This window comes from Prunus mume, linkage group LG2 (genome assembly GCF_029339155.1).
Source record: "Prunus mume cultivar Tortuosa linkage group LG2, ASM2933915v1, whole genome shotgun sequence".
Lineage (NCBI taxonomy): Eukaryota > Viridiplantae > Streptophyta > Magnoliopsida > Rosales > Rosaceae > Prunus > Prunus mume.
This window is the reverse complement of record NC_142699.1, coordinates 44,060,619-44,079,707: the sequence shown is the minus strand read 5'-3', so window position 1 is coordinate 44,079,707 and position 19,089 is coordinate 44,060,619. Positions and strand designations below refer to the sequence as shown.

The 19,089-nt window shown below is 37.3% G+C and overlaps 1 pseudogene; it reads left to right on the top strand.

The window, feature by feature from the left end:
* Positions 1-14,318: 14,318 nt before the first annotated feature.
* On the top strand, positions 14,319-18,030 carry LOC148920480 (PKS-NRPS hybrid synthetase cheA-like; annotated as a pseudogene).
* Positions 18,031-19,089: the final 1,059 nt, after the last annotated feature.

Here is a 19,089-nt window from a genome sequence, read left to right as displayed (position 1 = left end):
ATTTTTCAAATTTACATAGTGGGTGGAAAAATAAGGTGAGTCGAGAAATAGAACAAGGGTGGAAATAGCAGCACTCTTTGGAGAAATAACAATTTTCCACTCTTTGGACCACCCTAATTAAGACTTTTGGAAATTTGCAGAACATACTCTCTTTTTCTTCACATAGGATTTTTAGCCTTTTCTTTCAAGATGTAGAAATGTAGCCACTTTGAAACCCTCTTGAGACCCTTCAAATAGTGCTCGAACTCCCCTCTAATGGTTAAAATTCTAGAAATGAGGAAAAAAAAGAAGCTATAAGTCTTTAACATGTTTGAAATTTGGCTACTTTTCAAAAATTTCTTTCAAAATGCAAAAAGCTATAATTTTGACCTCTTTTATTTTTTGGTCAAAAGATACGTTCATTAAAAAAAAAAAAAAAAAGCTTCAAAAAAGAGCAAGAACAACCCCAAAACAGGGGAGAGCAACACCACCCATCCAAAACAAAGTGGCAGAAAAAACAAAACAAGCCAATAAATGCAGGAAAAATACAACAAAAGAACACCCCATATGAGAAAAAACCCATCGATAACCATTTAGAAGATCTAAAAACTAAATGTCCAGCTTAGGGATACATCCATTTATCAGTCTATACCCTAGAGGACCCCCAAACCAAACAACACGTGTCTAAGGATAGAGAAGGAGAAGGTGTTTCATCGTCTTCGGATACTCACCGCTGAGCTTTTGCACAGGAGAGAATTTGCCAGTTTTCTCCTTAGCAAACATGTGGGTAAAGAATTTGAGATAGCTATCCACATGAAGTTTTTAATTTTGGGAAAGGTCGTGCACCCCAAATAATCTTCCAAATCATATCACACACCACATGGAAGTTGTTGGCTTCATCATAATGATGACGCTGACTAGAATAAATAGTAGCATGATATCCCAACTTGACAATGTAGGAGCCAGACTTCATAGCTAGCCACACAAGGCGATCAACCGTATTAGGAGAACTAGTAGGCATAGATTTTATCACAGCTTCCTCGCACACTGAAATAAATGGTTCGATATGTGAAATGTTCCAAGATCTAGTGTCTTCATTAATTAGGTTGCTGACCATTTGGAGAGAAACGATTAGACGACTAGATGAGGAGATTTTTCTGAGAACCAATATTCAACCACCAATCATTCCATACCTCCACTTGTCTTTCATTCCCAATTTGCTAGAGAGATCCCTACTCAATGATTTCTCGACCCAATAGAAGGTTGTCCCACGTCCACTAGCCCTTTTCATTGCTTTCAATAAACAGCAATCAAGGAAATATCGGGCCTAAAGAATTTGGACTTGTTTCCCTCTTTTCTACCGAGGCGGCCAACTTCTTTTGAGTGCAGGGTGTGCCACCACCAAGCCACGAATTTGGGCTTGAGTGTGGGGCAATAAATAAAGCAAGAACGAAATAAAAGCGATAAGAACGATAAAATAAAATAAACTTGAAATTAAACTTAATTGAAATGCGATAACAATGAAAAGCAAAACAATGAAAATAAACTTGAATTTAAATTACAAGAAAATATAAATTGAACAAGAATTTGAAATTACACTAAAAAAGGAAGAACTCACTACACTAGATGCTTGAAAAGTAAAATCCTAAGTCTAGGAAAAGAAAAGTGCAAGACGAAAGTAAGTTTGTTTGTCTGATGTTGTGTCTTCTGCCTTCGTTTGGTGATGTTTATATAGGGCATCAGTTGGCCCATGGGCTGGCCATTGAATAGCCAAATGTCAGCTCTTTTAAAATTTCTTTCCTTTCGAGGCCCCCCTAAATCCGTGGATCACGTCGGCGAAAATATTATGGTTGCTTGATTTTCTCTCGTTTTGGAAAATTCTGAATCGTCATTAACCTCCTTGATTTCTTTCCTTGTGAGGCCTCCACCACACGCATATAATCCTTCGAAAATTTTGAGCTTGAATTGGTGTCTTGGGCTTGAACCTCCATTTCATTGGAATGGTATGTGGATGCCCTTCATGACCTTTGAATTCCTAGAGTTCCAAAATTGGTCCGCTGAGGAACCTCATTTAATCTTTATATTCGTTTATTAATATATATATATATATAGTAGGTAGCTGTGAAAACCTCCCCAAACCTAAACACTCCAGCCACAAAAATTCTAACACTCCAAACCAGAACGACTCAATTGCAACTACTTTGCCCAAAAACCTAGCCGCAACTCATGTGCCCAAAAACCTTGCCGCAACTCCTTTGCCCAAAAACCCAGCCGCACTTCCTTTGGACACATTCGACAGCTTTCAAGCACAACCTAGTCTTCTTCGCCGCATCTCACAAGACTCCAGCCACCAAAGCCCAACTGTAATTCTCCATAAATCTGGCCGCACATTTCAACAACCTCGGCCGCTAAGCTCACAATCCCAATCCCACTGCTCTACAACTCCACACCCCATCGCAACTCCTCAACTCCAATTCCAGCCGTGTGTGATTGTAAATCGGCCGCAGCTCCAAGACCTTCAAAAACCCGGTTGTCTTAAAAACTCGGCCGTGATTTTCAACTCCAAACCCGACGCGAATCTCTTTCCAGCTCCAAACCTAGCTGTTTGCGTTTTCAAAAAGCGCTGGGTTGGGTGAATTTGCACCACCCCAAAACAGGACCCAAAGGGCATTGGGGTTGCATACAATCCTCCAGCACTGCTTGGCAGGAAAGGCCTTGTTGAAAGCATGAAGCCCCACAAAGTGGTAAATGAGTACCAAGGAGCACTATTCAAAATCATAGAAAAGGAGATCGTCCTCACATATTGCACGTGACCAAAGCAACCCACCAACAGTCAAAGCCAAACCTAGCTTCAATCCTAATTCACAAACTTTTTTGGACTTCTTTAATCAAAGGTAGTGAAATGCCTCATGTGCTAAAGAATATTGTCTTGGATTTTTTTTTTTTGTCTAGGACAAAAGCATTTTAATGATGGCTAATAAGGTTGCAAAGGAGAGTAGGCCATGAGCTTAGACAATATCTTGTAAAAAATGTTGCACAGACTAATATGGCGAAATTGAGCTACTATTTTCGAATTTGGAACATTTAGGATTGGCACAATATTAGTGCAGTTCGGGGACTTCATATTGTCATTCACAAAGAAAAAAAAAGCCACCATATCATTAATGGACGTTTGGAATGTCTCCCAAATGGGGTGATAGAACAAGTTAGGGAATCTATCAAGGCTTAGAGCTTTAAAGGAACCAAGTTGCATGACTGCCATCTTAACCTCATCCACAGAGAAGGGAACAACAACTTGTTATTATGAGCACTATTTATCTTGGCCTGGATGCAACCTAAGAGTCCACCTTAATTACAGTAGTCCCAAGTTTAAACAACTCTTTGAAGTAATTTCTAAATGCATTTTTGTTGAAAATATGCCTAAAGAAAAACATGTAATGTTACTTTTTGAATATTTTCACCATTATTTATGGGCAAGATCATTGTATTCAACCATGATATTTGGTCTATAATCATAACAGTAAAACAATAGTCCTTGAAATATAAAATAAATGAGAGCTATGCAATGAGATTGGATATAAGGAGACCTATCATACTTCCACATCATTTCCTAAATATTTCCGATCATAGGATTATCAATTGGGCATTGATCATCTACAAAGACTGGTACACACTATATATGCTCGATTGAGAGAATGACTAGTCTCAAGTCATTAGGTGTAGAGACACTAAGATAAGTATGTTAGGTGCTTAGAGAGATAAGTACACTTAACACGATCAAACTACGATTTCTAGGATGGAAGTCTTATTCACATGTCAAACTAGAACTCATAAGTTGTTGTTGAGTCCCAAAAAATTCAAGGCTGGGCCTAAATATATTTCTAGCCCAGTACGACATCTAACTTGGGTATGCAAGAGTTCATCATATGTGCTTGCACATGTGCCACCCCAAGTAAATACTTAACAAGCCACGCAGAAAGGTCGTAACAAGCCTGTAAAATGTATTGGCTCTATGAACTCGCCCTTAATATCCCGTCGAGTGTCATTTGGACCAGCCATAGCCCATTATAATAACATGCAACACCAAGCGGAAAACCTTTATCTTAGCAGCAAGCCACGCTACAAGCTTAAGTGGGCCCAAGCCACGCGAATGCCTAGGCTTATTGAGCGGGTTGTGGTATGGATGGTTGCGAGAATTCACAAGGCCCATTGATGGTCCAAGGAGTGGAAGTTTTGGGCTGCTAGGGAAAAACTCAGGCCCATTTCTTGAGCCCAAACATATGGGTAAGTATGAGAAAGAAAACCCAATACCTTAGGAAAATATCCAATGGCCTGTAACACTTTTGAAAATCTCACATCAGCCAAAACATCTAGCACCTTGTAAAAAAAAATGAAGCAAATAGGCTGCTTCCAGCAGCTTGACGAAATCAAAGTAAACTCACAGACCACTAGAAATAGAACACCAACAAACCAACACCTTAGAAAATAGTCCAACCCAACACCTTATAAATATCCAGCATCTTTGAAAATATCCCACATCCCTGTTAAAACCAGATCGAAGCCAAACTATCGTAAAAACCAAGCAAACCCATGTGCTAATGGAAGTAAATCACCTTTTGGATCAGCACCCATACTCATTCTTTCCTCTGCAAGCTCTGGTGGGAAAACAAGAAGGAAAAGCAAGAGGCGTCTCACCTAGATGGAGGAGTCCAGCAACAAGAAATTCTAGGAACCCCAAAAAGCTCTACTCCTATGTGCTTGGGTTGAGGGGATTTCACCAAAGAGGATTGAATGGAAGAAAGTGAAGAAAAATGGAGAAGAAGACTTGATAAAATTGGGGGCTTCCAACGCCTATAAAATGAGACACCTTCTACCCAGCGAAACAACTCATCCAAAGCAAGCAACATCCTTACACATTGGTAGAAGCTTCAATTTCAAGTTGTGTTCTTCCATCTTCTTTCTCTCTCTCCCATAAGCACATCCAGAGAGAGCAAGCATCCCCTCTCACTACTGGAACCCTTCAACTTTGAGCTATATTCTTCCATTTCTTCCCCTTTTCTCTTATGGCAAAACATTCAAGAGTGTGACGAAGCTTTCGTCAAGCAGCTGGAAGATTTGCTCAAGCCACCCATTCTTCCACCTTCGTCTTTTCCTTGTTTACCTCAACAAATCCTCCCAAAATTCCCTCTCCCCTTCTCTCTCTTATGCAAAACTCATGAATGCTATGCTCCTATGCCAGAAGTTTCTCAAGTCAAGCCAAAATATTTCTAATCGTTCACAATCGTTTGATTTATTGATGAAAGGAACCAAACTGTTTTCTAAGGTTCTATGAACCTTTCAAAACACTCTTGGGGCCTAGTTCCCGAACTCATACACAAGGACAACTTTATCCATCCTCTCTTTAAGTCAGCCCAAGCTTATTCGTCAAGTTGCTGGAAGAAAAGTATAATACAATTATACCTGAGGAAATATCATGTAATGTTGGTTTACCTTACATATCAAATGATACAAGTTATTGTAAGTTCCCGCATTGAAGTAAGGCAGGTAAGATTCTTTTTGGTAAGAAATATATAGAAGTGGTAACCAAATGTGTCATCCTTTAAATTAACTTGGAAAGTAGAAACATTTGTGACACAAAAGCATCACCAATTTGAAAAAAATTTCAATGGAATCATGATTTTTAAGGATCTTCTAATGTTCAAAATAGGAGTTGGACTATTGGCTTTGAACTTTCTATCTTAAGGCAAACTTGTTGGATTTCCGCCACAAAAGTAAAGATTTTTGGCAATGTTTTTTATTTTTTTATTTTCAGAAGATTAATGTCCGGGAGAGACGTTTGCTCTTTCTCGGAGAACATGGGTGATGGAAGTGGACTTTGGGGTGGGGTAGTTGCATTAGAGACTTACGTCATAATTGCTTCATTCAAAAGCATCTCTATATGCTTTTGAAGAACTTCTTGCACAACTACCAATAAATGTTTTGTCCTAGCCATATTCCTCCCATTCTCTTCTTGTATGATATGTCTTAAACTTTCTTTACGTTTATCTCCCAACTTTATTCTCTGTCGTTTGGGTAAATTGAAGAATTTACCTTCATCCACTTTCTTAAATACATCTTGCAACATAGAAGTTGATGTTCCTAATAAGCCATAGTCAGACATCTTAAAAGCAACTAAGAGTAGAGAGAAATCTTATAGTTGAAATTAAATGAGGAAAATAGATCAATATTAAACGAATAAGTTGATGCTCCTACTTAGCTTGATATAATTGTAACATTTAATTCAACTAACTATGCTAATTAACCATGAAATCTTTGACTACAGACAACTGTACCATACTATTTTATACACTTAACTTGATATGAGCAAACAACCCAGTACTAGGTGTTGAAACCATCAGTATAATATAAGCAACCAAATTTCTTAGTAACAAGTCCTAATTTTTATTTATTTATAAAAGACATGCAAAACAAATCACATCAACCATAGATCAATTAAGCAAGTCACTTTAGAAGCAACCAAATTTCTTAGTAAAAAGGTTATATATGGAAATTGTGTGCCTTTCGACTGAGAGGAAATGAACTTCATCTTTCAGGGGACTTGACCAAAACATACTACTTATTTTATCATCAAGATCAAGTAAAACTCTATTATGAATGGTAAAAGGCCAGGTTCCCATGTCTTTGACCTCAAAAACCTAATTCGTAATACCAGGTTCCTTAGTCCTCCCAAACTTTCTAATATTCAATAAGGGATAAAACTTTGTGAAATAAAATTGTCTATTACACTTATATCCAATGACAACATAAATATGTTACAAGATTGCCGATCGCACCTATATCCAATGAAAACCAAATGTGTTGGTCATGACCACAATTGTGTTTTTTTGAATAGAAACTTTATATATTCAAAATGAGTAGTAAAGAAACATGTAAGTGGATAAGAAATCTAGAAAGCAAAAACCAAACATGAACTATATTAAATTATACCAACCTATAGAGTTTAGAAGTCATCGATCAAACAAAAATGATAGAGGTCAAATTACTTCACCAAAACAACCAAGTCTCTCATAAAAATCGGATTTGCCACTCCTTAAAGACAAAACTGACAGATACTCTTAAGGACGCCCAAAACTTCACTTTATCCCATAGTTCCTTGACCCCCAGCACCCTTGTACTCATCAAATATCCTTCTATAAATGGAGATACTTGGTGTGTGGTAAATTAATTCCAATTATGTACAATGTGGTCGTCAGAACTATATTTACTTTCAACAATGTGCTTCTTATCTAAAAAATTTGTTCCATTTTTATGTGGCAAACAACCAAATTTGTTACACCTAGCAAAGGGGTTTACTGAGGGGTGAGATTGTTGCTCAACCAAGCTCTAGATGAATTGACGTAGTTTATTAGTTGTTGAAGGATGGATTTGTATTTCCATGGAATCATAAAGTAAGCAATACTTTTGCTCATTGGGCCGAAATGGGTGCAACCACATGGGCGAGCTTGTATAACTCTTTGGATCGAGGAGCAGTAAATGGATTGGCCTATGCTCTCATGGTAAGTACTCTACATAAGTTATGTTTTATTTACATGACTCAATATTAAACATCACTATACTAGAGAGACCCATAGAGCATGAGACAGGTGGACATTATCGATTCCCATATGAAAAGGAGTGTGCCATTGTTGTAATTAGTTGCACCCTTCTCAAATAAATGGAGACACTTGGTGTGTCCCCTTGTCTGCAAGGATCTTTTTCTATAAATTCGGACAATGTTCAAGCTTACCGGTCTTTGACTCTCCCGCCTCCAAAGCCACCATGTCCCTTGTTTGCAAGTGCACACCCTTAAAAGATAGAATGGTGCAGGGATTGCTACACTGACAAACTCTTTATGCGTTGAAAGGAAGTTGAAAAATGGTAGTCCACGGATGACTCGGATGATGGGAACTATAAGTTCAGGGATTAGAGTGTTGTAATGTTTTAGTTGAGAAATATCATGTTTGCAATTTTCAAGTGTGATTAAAAAATAAGATGTTATGTTTTCGTTGACAAGTAGATTACTGTTTGCCCATTTCATACGATCCCTAAAGCCCAACCAAATTCAATTTTAACTGTAAACCCTAAACCTAAACCCTTTAAACCTTTTATTTTAACCATAAAGCCCAAACCGAATTCATACGATCCCTAAAGCCCAACCCAAATCAATTTTAACCATAAAGCCCAGACCCAATTCAATTTTAACCCTAAAACCCAAACCAGAATTCAATTTTAACTCTAAAGCCCAACCCAATTCAATTTTAACCCTAAAGCCCAAACTGAATTCATACGATCCCTAAAGCCCAAACCGAATTCAATTTGAACTGTAAAGCCTAACCTAATTTAATTTTAACCCTAAAGCCCAAACCCAATTCAATTTTAACCGTAAAGCCTAATCCAATTCAAACTGAAACCCAAACCCACTTCAATTGTACCCCTAAAGCCCAAACCCAATTCATATTTTAACCCAGAAGCCCAAGCCCAAACCCAATTCATTTTTCACCCCAAGCCAAACACTATACTATGGGGCTCCGTTGTTAATTTTGAACTATTACTCCTCCTTAAAGCCCACGAACCCGTGAAGAACTAGCCCGAAAATTTTCAAAAACTGAAATTGGAACTGCTTGGTTTGTCACTCTCTTGCTGAATTCACCCGTCTCTTTCTTCACTCGCAGTTCTCGCTCTCTCTCTCTCTCTCTCTCTCTCTCTCTCTCTCTACTGCCATTCTCACCCCTAAACCCTTGTCCTTTGGGTCGCAAACTCTACGTCAAGGGTAACAACTTCGATCCTATTCATTCAGTTATGCTTCTAAATGTGCACATGAGGATTTACATGAGGAAAAATCCTAAGGGTGTTTGGGTTTGTAACAAATTTATTTTTATGAGGTTTAGTGTTCCTCAGTTTGGGGTTCCTTTTTGATATTGTAATTATTTTTGTCTGGGTAGATGGAATTTGGGATGCTAAATCAGCGATTCAAGGGTCTTGTTGTTGGCCTTGTATAGACATTTGTACTGGCTATAATTTGTTCCTCAATTTGGATAAAACCCTAGTCTTCTCGAATTGTCAAATGTTGTTAGCTACAAAACCCTACCATTCTTCCTTTGAGTGCATTTTTTTTCCAGGTCCAAGGCTGAAAGGTCTATGTGAATGTCAACTCCTTGAATACTAAAGTATGAAAGCATAATCTTAACCTAATATTCAAAATTACCAACTTTAATGGATCATAATTTTCAAATCAAGTTAGGCAAACTAAAAAGTGCCTTTAATCAGTTCTTTAGTTCTTTGGATTAGGAAGTTTGCTCTTGTGACTCATTTTCGTGGGGAAGATGACTTTGTGTGTGTTTTGTTTGGTAGTTTTGGATTGATGGGCTACAAATAGACGTAGGTCATTTAGATTTTAGTGCTGCTTTGACTATTTTTGTTATGCTTCTTTTTTTTTTTGTCTTGGACAATTTGTTCTTGCTGTTATTAATTAATGAAATGACTATACTGCTTATTAATTGGGTAAATAGCTTGGAATGGAATCTCTCTAGTTCAAAGTTTGAAATGGTAGGCTGCAGTTTTAGACTTTGTGACATTTAATCTCCAATGAAAATATTTGATGGTTTAGATGGGTAATTAGATACTGTCGCTCGATGAAACAAAGCACACAATGTTAGGTGTAGCTTTCTCTCTGAAAAGGAAAAAAAAATTCTTAAATAATGGCATGATATATAATGTGACATACTTATCTAATATTGGTAATTCATGCATAATCCCAATATACAATCATTAACAATGTATGCTCTGCTTGCCTAAAAAAATTATGTACCAATTGTTTCAATGATAAACTAATTTCTAGTATGAACATGTTTATCAAAGTTATTGTTACTGTATTAAGGTTAAAGGATATTTCAAGCGGCAATGAGGACCAAGAAAAAGTCTTTTGAGGTTGAAGCATCTAAAGAAGGTTCCCGGCCGCGGAAAACTGCACTTGCAAAGCCTACGAAAAGTAAGTCTTCTGTGGCTACCTCAAGCTCGAAAGAACTGAAGCCAACAAATCGATTCTCGGGTCATATGGGTAGTGGGGTGTTCGGTGTATGTGTGTTCATACCGAAGGACCAAAATCCTTGTTCACCCTTGCTTCACGTGGAATTGGAGGAACATATCTCCTTCAAGGTATTCTTATTTTATTTTACAATTCACATTTCTCACTTTGGAATAAATTGTAATTAAGTGGGTGACAATCAAATTGAGATGAATGATGTTTTGTGTTTTATGCAGCTTACTTTAAAACAAATAAGAGGGTGTGGAAACAATGACAAGTGTGCTACATGGTATAACACAACAATGCACGACACTGTGAAAGTGAAGGTCGAACAAGCTGGCTTTTTACCCTTTTTGTCAATGTTGGGGCATGGAAAGAAAAGGGATATGCCATTACTTGTGGCCTTAGCTGAGAAATGGTAGGACACTACCCACACATTCCACTTCGATGAAGTTGGAGAGATGACGATGAACCCCACGGACTTTGCAGCAATCACAAGATTGCGTGTTGGTGGGAAGCAATTAAAGTACGACTTGGAGATTTACAAAAATAAGAACAAGCTGGTTAAATTGTTTGGGAAACCAATTGCGGACCTATTAGCGGGTGAAAGGAGAGTGTCGTACAAAAGCCTTTCTACCCCGTACTGGAAGAAGATTCCTAAAGATGATAAAGAAGCCGACCAAATTGCAAGGGCATTTATACTGTGCATGATTGGCTCCTCATTCATAAATGACAAGAGCTAATACGTGAGTATGCACTATGCCCACAGTCTGGAAATAGTCTCAGACATTGGTAATTACAATTGGGTCAATGTGGCTTTGGCTTGCTTGTATAGATCAATGGATTCTTCTTCTAGGGGTAGGTCCTCAAGCATGGGCGGGTATTGGAAGGTTAGGGTCATCGAATTCTATGTCCCCAAAGTGCAACATACTTTTTTGCTTAAATTGCTAATTAATATAGTTGTTTTGTGCTGGTATGGGCCTGAGAGTACCTAAAGCCGTTGGCTTTAGCAAGGCCCAGTGGGATCTTGAACACATGGCCCCGTGCATTGAAATGATTAGGTGCAAAAGCAAAGCGAGACTTGCACAGTCAGTTGGTACATTGTAGAGTCATGATGCAACATCTAATAAATGATTAGGTATAAAGCATTGACTCTTGAACCAAGATTTTATTACCAAAAAAATGTACCATATGCAAAGGTAACCAATTTGTATTGCAGGTAAATTGGAACCTATGGGGGACTGATAAAGCTGAGATGCCGGAAGAAGTCAAAAATACCATGCCGACAACCCGTAAATGAATCCTACTAGAGGGACAATCTAGTTTTTCCTGGTATTTGGGAGAGCGAGTCGCAATGCAAAGCTTAGGCAGCACAGAACCTCGAGTACCCAAAATTCCACCGAGAACAATGCTTTCCGATTATAGGCTCACTGATGAGTCAGAAGTCGAGGAAGCACTTAATGGGTACCCAACTTCGGAATAGCTTGAAAATTCATCTGACTATGCCTAGTGCAGAGATGAGTATATAAGGTACTGGCACTATGAGGACTTACGTGAAACAATTGGTTCTACATTGAACACAAGTTATGTACTTACACTTCCTGCATTAAATTGATTTTTTTTTTCTTCTAAAAACTAACATGATACCTCAATTCCACATGAAGGACAACGAACAACTCCTAAAGGTGTGAATACAAAGGTTGAAAACATCTTTCCTTAGGCATGGTCAGTGCGAATACCAAGTTGGTCCTCCGATAATGGAAGTAAACTGGTGCGGATACCCCGTGGACAAGATAGCGCTGATCTACCATTGCCTGATGGTGTAACACATATAAGTAGTTTCCATGGAATAATTTATTCGTAATTGATGGTTTCCAGTGGTGATTGTTATAATTGCATGTGCCTGAATGTAGGTAACTGCTCAAGCTGCAACCAAGATTTTGGAGCTGAATGCTGGGTTGAATGCCCTACTATTTTCAACTTTATTGGAAGCAAGCATAGAGATCAGGCACATATGACAAGAGATTGTGAGTTAGTTCAACTTCATTTCATAGTGATTTCATAAAATTAAAGAATGTCACCGATGTTATATTGAAATAAGAGACCGTGAATGAACATGAACGATGTTATATTGTAATATGAGATATTGAAGAACACCAAGGGGACAACCATTGCAAGTGAAGATATTGGTCAAGACGTCTTAGATGATAATGCAGGACATGTAAGTTTGTTCCCTCCATTGCCCCATTCGATTTATAAGATGTTCAATTTTGCAATTTGTAATAATATGTTAACTTCCGCAATACAAACCATCATCACCCGTGTGCTAACTAAAATTGAACAAAATTGATTATTTATATATGTCAAATTTTTGACTATATGTAGGAGTTTCGCACAAAATTTAAACATGACATAGTTCGAAAAGGAAAGACCAACATTTTGGTACCACAAGAGCATGAAGAAGATGAGGAAGAGGTCATATCACCGAAAAACTTTCCTCTAAGACATGATTTAGCCCATGAGTCTCCTTTTGCATACATCATTTCCAACCATTCTTTTTGTTTCGGAGTACTAGCTCTTTCTCTCAAAACCTCTTATTTCTTCTCAAACTTGTCCAACGCAAATGGTTCCCAAATACATGCCTGAAAATCTCTTAGCAGTTCATCATCCTTCAAGTTATTCTATGCATTCCTTGACACATACCATGAGCACAACTAATGGTTAGACATGGGAAACACATCATCAATGGCTTTATGCATCGCCTCATCGCCATCCGTCAATATTGATATTGGCTTATTATCTTTCATGGATGTCATGAATGTTTCTAATAACCACTTGTAAGTTTCAAATGTCTCGTCATACAATAATAAGCAACCAAACATTATAGTAGAACGATAGTTGTTGGAACTGACAAACAACACTAGGGGCTTGTCATACATAATTGTTTTGTACATACTGTCAAATATAAGGACGTCGCCATAGGCAATGTAATCCAAAGGTGAAGTGGAGTCCCTCCAAAACAAATTACCAAACCTATTTTCCTCGTCAACACTAAACTTACAAAAGAATTATGGATCCATTACTTCTTTTGCTGTCAAGTAAGAGAGTGCGGCTTCTGTGTCATTGTCGAGCAAAATTTCCCTGCATGATGCATCCAACTTATTTTACAGATCCTTTATTTGAAAACCAACATTTAAATACCCGCCACATTGGTCGACCATATACTCATATGTATGACATGTTTAGACCAATGCTCTTCGCATTCCCACTACTTGTGCTAAATCGCAATTTCAAAGAACACGGTTACATCGGAGATATGGAGATTGAAGCGGAGTAACTAGTTCATGATTGTGATGTGGTTCAAAATTCGTAATACAGAGTAAGTATCAGGTTTCTTCTCATAACCCACCCAAAAATGGGCAGGCCCAATTCTCTCTTGTAATTGGCTTTGGTTGCCGAATCATATCCAGTAGATCATTGAACTTCTCTTTTCTCAAACATTCTTTAAAGCAATACCACCGCCTACTACTTACTTTCCCTTCCGAATTACAAATCAATTTTGTCTTTTCTCATGCTAAATCCAATGCCCTTTGCATAACTCATATACTACTCTTCTGCTAATTCTATCGTTTTAAACTCTTTCCCCATAACATCTTCTTTCTTTGGTACATTAATGTCAACACCATTATAGTCACTACTTTGACTAACCGGATGTTCGGTCGACATATGCGCACTCTCCGTTGTCGGTGCCCCGTGACTCGACCTTTCACAACCACCCAAATACCCTGAAGCACTATATATAGGTAGAATTTTCTAATGTACCTGACTAAATATAAGTGTTAATATACAAAATCATGGATGCAATTAATAGAATTCATGGATGCAATTAAAAGAAGAAAAAAAAAGGGAAACGTAATTAATATACCAAAATCATTATGGGCCATAAGCACCTAATTTGTTAAGAATGCTGCTATTTCCACCCACCTATCATATTTTCCCACCCACCTTATCTTTAAACTTTTAAAGACAAATTTAACCCTATTGTAAAATGACTTAAAAGGACTTAAGGAAAAAAAAGAGGAAAAAAAAAATGCAGACTTCTCAGTTCTCAAGTAACCCTATCGTTTGATAGAGAGAAAAAAAAATACAAGAAAACGACTCCTTGCTCATGAGAAGGTGAAGAAGGCTTTTCAGTGCTCAAAACTCAATTCTCAAATATTTTTCTTCTCTTTTCTATTCATTCAATCAAATTGTTTATGAAGAAGAAAACAACATAATGGATGTTGAAGAGCACGATTTTGGCGAAAAGGTAAGTTAATCCTATTTGAACAGAATTTCTAAGATCTTTAGGATTACTTAAAGCATTGGGAGATGAGTATTTCTTGGACTCTGATTTTTTTTATTAAACCAATTAAAAGTCTGAAAACTCGGGGATGAATAAACAATTCAACGATTTGGTGAAGAAGGCTTTGGGGGTTAATGGGTCGTTGGTGGGGGATATTTTGCATGAAGATGTGATGAGCAAGTTTTGGTTTCAAGGGCTGGTTAGCAATCTCTTTGCCCACGTTCTAAACTTTCTGGTATGCTAACCAAAAAGTTTGAAAAACAATCAAACACAATTTTATTACTTTTTGAATCATATTTCAGGAAAATAGGTTGAACTAATATTTGAGAAAGAGGGAGACTTACAGCTATTGAGGAGTGTGAGCTAAAGCAGATGGGAAGGTGGGCAAAGAGGTTGCTGGGTATGTTCAAAAATTGGGGAGCGTGAGCCAACTTTTGGTTTTAAGGGCTGGTCATCTTTTGCCTGCTGAGCAGCCTTTATCATTAAATTTTGTGATACTTTACTGCTGTATTACTACGATTTAGGCCCTGTTCTAGGGAGATATATTCTTACTATTGTTTATTGTTTTCTTTTTTCAGGGAGATGAATATTCTGGTTGTAGTAACGTGGACTTTGAACAAATAGTGGATTGTACTAGTGAATTTACCACGAATGAGGTTAGTGTAAACACAAGAATTCAAAATTTGGTGTCTACAGTTAAGTTTGATTGAAATAAGTAATTTTTTTTTCTTACACTCTTGTAAACTTATGTATAATGTGAAATTGGTGATATGCAGATATTTAACAGTAGAGAAGAATTAATATAATGGGCTCGTGAAGTTGGAAGGGCGAATGGTTTTGTTATTGTGACCTTAAGATCTGATCAAGGTGGAAAAGGAAATAAGAAGCCAAGAGTTACTTTGGGTTGTGAGAGGTATGGAGAATATAAAAAGCGAATTCCCAAAAAAGATATAAAAGATGAGGATAGAAGACATGCAGGATCGAAAAAATGTGGATGCCTTTTTCAATTAAAGGGTAAAAAGCTAGAAATAGATGATCATTGGATGCTGATAGTGGTTACTGGAGTGCATAATCATATAGCAGCTGCGCATTTGGAGGGTCATTCATTTGCTGGTAGATTATCGTTTGAGGAGACATCATTGTTACTTGATATGTCAAAAAGTTTGGTACTACCAAAGGAAATTTTGACTACGCTAAAGCGAAGAGATTATCATAATTCATCCACACTTAGAACGATATATAATGCACGTCAACGTTGGAGGCTATTGGAGAAAGCTGGAAGATCCCAAATGCAACAATTGATGAGTAAGTTATTTGAGCATAATTACATTGAGTGGCATAGGAGTTGCCCAAAGACAAATATTATTTTGGACTTGTTTTGGACTTGTTACGTGCATTTCCACGTACTTTGATAATGGATTGTACCTATAAGACCAATAGGTATCGCATGCCATTGTTAGAAATTGTTAGAGTTACGTCTACCAATATGACATTTTGTGTTGGTTTCATCTATCTTTCTTCGGAACAAGAAGATAATTATGTATGGGCCTTAAGTGTACTACGGGGATTGATGGATGAAATAGTTATGCCCAATGTTATTGTCACAGATAGAGAATTGGCTTTAATGAAAGCCATTGATGCAGTGTTTGGTACAGCTAAGCATTTGTTATCTAAATGGCATATTAATAAGAATGTGCTAGCCAAATGCAAAGTTGAATGTGAAAGTAAGGATGATTGCAATAGGTTTTTGGTTAAATGGAATTCAATGGTTGCATCACCAACCGAAGTCGATTTCAAAAGGGAGGCAAGAGAACTACTCAGTGAGTTTAGTAAGTAACCAGATTTACTTAAATATGTAATAGATACTTGGTTGAACCCATATAAGGACAGGTTTGTTGCCACATGGATAGATAAATGCATGCATTTTGGGAATACAACTTCAAATAGGTAATGCCAATTATATTTATTACTTTATTTTATTTATAGATGCAAAATTGATAAATAATCTTTGATTTTACTTTATTTGATTTATAGATTTCAATTATATATTTTTACTTTATTTGAATCATATTACTATATATACAAATTGTTTTAATATTACTATACTTTTACTTCAACAGGGCTGAAATTTCACATGCAAGATTAAAAAGACAACTTGGAACAAGCCAAGGAACATTTGCCACAACATGGGAAAATATACACGCTTTACTTGAGTTGCAACACACTGAAATTAAGGCTTCGTTCGAGAAAAGTTTGATAGTAGTGCATCATGATTTTAGAAGTCCAGATTTTGAGGAACTTCGTGGTTTTGTCTCAATTAGTGCACTATATATGGTACTCGAGGAGACCAAGCTAGCTAACAATTATGGAATTAACTCTGAGGCGTGTGGCTGTGTGTTACGACTAGCTCATGGGTTACCATGTGCTCATGAGATTGTAAAGTACAAGAAAGATGGTAAACCTATTCCACTTGAGTGCATTGATCCTCATTGGAGGCAACTTGACATGACATCTGCACTTAAAAGAAAAACTTCGGAGTGTTCCTATGATGCAGAGATGAAGTTATTTCATAGGCGTTGGATGAAGTCTGATGCAACTACACAAATGATTCTTAAAAGAAAATTTATGGAATTAGTAGCACCACAAACTACTTCACTTGTGGAACCATTTGTGAATACCAAGACTCGAGTTAGGCTAGGTAAGAAGATGGATAAATCTACTCGTCGTGATCCATCCTTATTTGAGGTTGTAGATTCACCTAGGTTGGATGGATGTAGTCTTAGTGGTCTTCCTCCTAAAGTGAGTGCAAAACAAAAGAGGCGACCGAAGTTGAGGGTGAGTATAATATATTTATATATTTATCATAGCAAGATGATATAATCTGCACGTCTATACTAATTTTATAACTAACTATATACATGTGTGTAGGTGTATCACACCCCGCTACATAAGCCAGTTGAGTTTGTTGATGCATTTCCACAAGCATTAAGGTCATACATCCATCATGTAAAAGATGTGGCAGCAGATAGACATTGTGGGTACAGAGCTATTGCAGCATTATTAGGTTATGGTGAGGATGGATGGGTACAAGTAAGAAGAGATTTATTGAATGAGCTTGAGTCTTATTCAGTTCACTATTCAGCACTTTATGGGTCTGAAAATAGGATCTATGAGCTAAAGCACTCATTGACGTACTTTGGACTTGATGCAAATTTTGATCGGTGGATGACTATGCCTGACATGGGCCATATTATTGCATCATGTTATGATGTTGTACTTGTGCACCTATCTAATGTACAATGTCTAACATTCTTACCTCTTAGATCAAGACCATTGCCACTATCAGATCGTAGAGAGATCGCTATCGGATTCATCAATCGTCATTTTGTGCAGGTATTTTATAATCTGAATATAAGTTGTTTATTTTATAAATATGTCCTTATCTATATATATTTACATCTTTGTGCAGGTATTCTTGAAGCCAAGTCATCCAATTCCCCCTATAGCAACAAACTGGGACAGATACCGAGAACCATGGACTACAGAATGGGCCACCCCATACATCACTCGCATACAACAATTCATATATATTACAAGGTCTACTGTTATAACTAGAGAAACAATTGCATCTGATGACGATTGAACCTGGTCTTTTAACAAATTCAAGGGTGAGACATGTGAATTGGGCGAGTAGTGTTGTTTTTCCCTTATCTGTTTGGCTTTGTACTCGTTGACATTCCCATGTCTTAAGAATGTGAGTTTTATATTTTTTTATTGCAAAGTTCAATAGATTTCTGGTCCTTGGATAACTCTTGAGAAAAAGTTTATTTACAATAGTAGAAAGCTAAGAGCATAAATGTGATTTTATTCATAGAATCCATATTTACAAAAATAAAAATAAAAAATACAGCAAAAAACTGTTTTAGTTCAGTAAACATGAGAGACAGAGACAAAGATGGAGTGTGGGAGATGCAAAATAAGATAGAGCAAAAAGGAGAGAGAGATGAATGGGATGTCCAAACTTGCTCTTTGATTTGCAATATTGAAAACTGTATTATTCCAGATATGAAAAATAATCAAAGATCATACGTAGGTTCAATAGGGACATGAACTCCAGGTATGCCGTACTGTTTTGAATTTCACAGACCGTTCCAAGCCCAAACAAAAGGTGATTGACAGCCATTTTAACACTTTGTTACATCCCAAAAGCATGCATCCCGTGGAGTAGAGAAAGAAATCATACAATGTATGTGTGTAATGCTCTTTTGTTAGTAGAGGTGTTAAGATTGTCCATGTAACAGGTGCTGTGACCCTGAGTCTCTTTTTACTTATCCCTAGTTGGATGTTTGATGCTCATCTATTTCATTACTGTGCAGCTCCAAATTCAGCAGTCTAGTTGTCACTGACTGCAGAGAATGTTGAAAGTGTATTGGATGAAATTCGACCATATCTGATTTCCGATGGGGGAAATGTTGCATTACATGAAACTGAAGGAAATGTAGTGCGCTTGAAGCTACAGGGAGCATGTGGCTCCTGTCCAAGCTCCGTTACAACAATGAGATAGAGCAAAAATGAGAGAGAGATGAATGGGATGTCAGAGAGAGAGAAGACATGAGCAGAGAGAATAAAGGAGAGAGGAAATGAGGTAATAATTAAAAGGGTATTTTAGGAATATTGGTGGGTGTAAAAATAGGATTGTGTT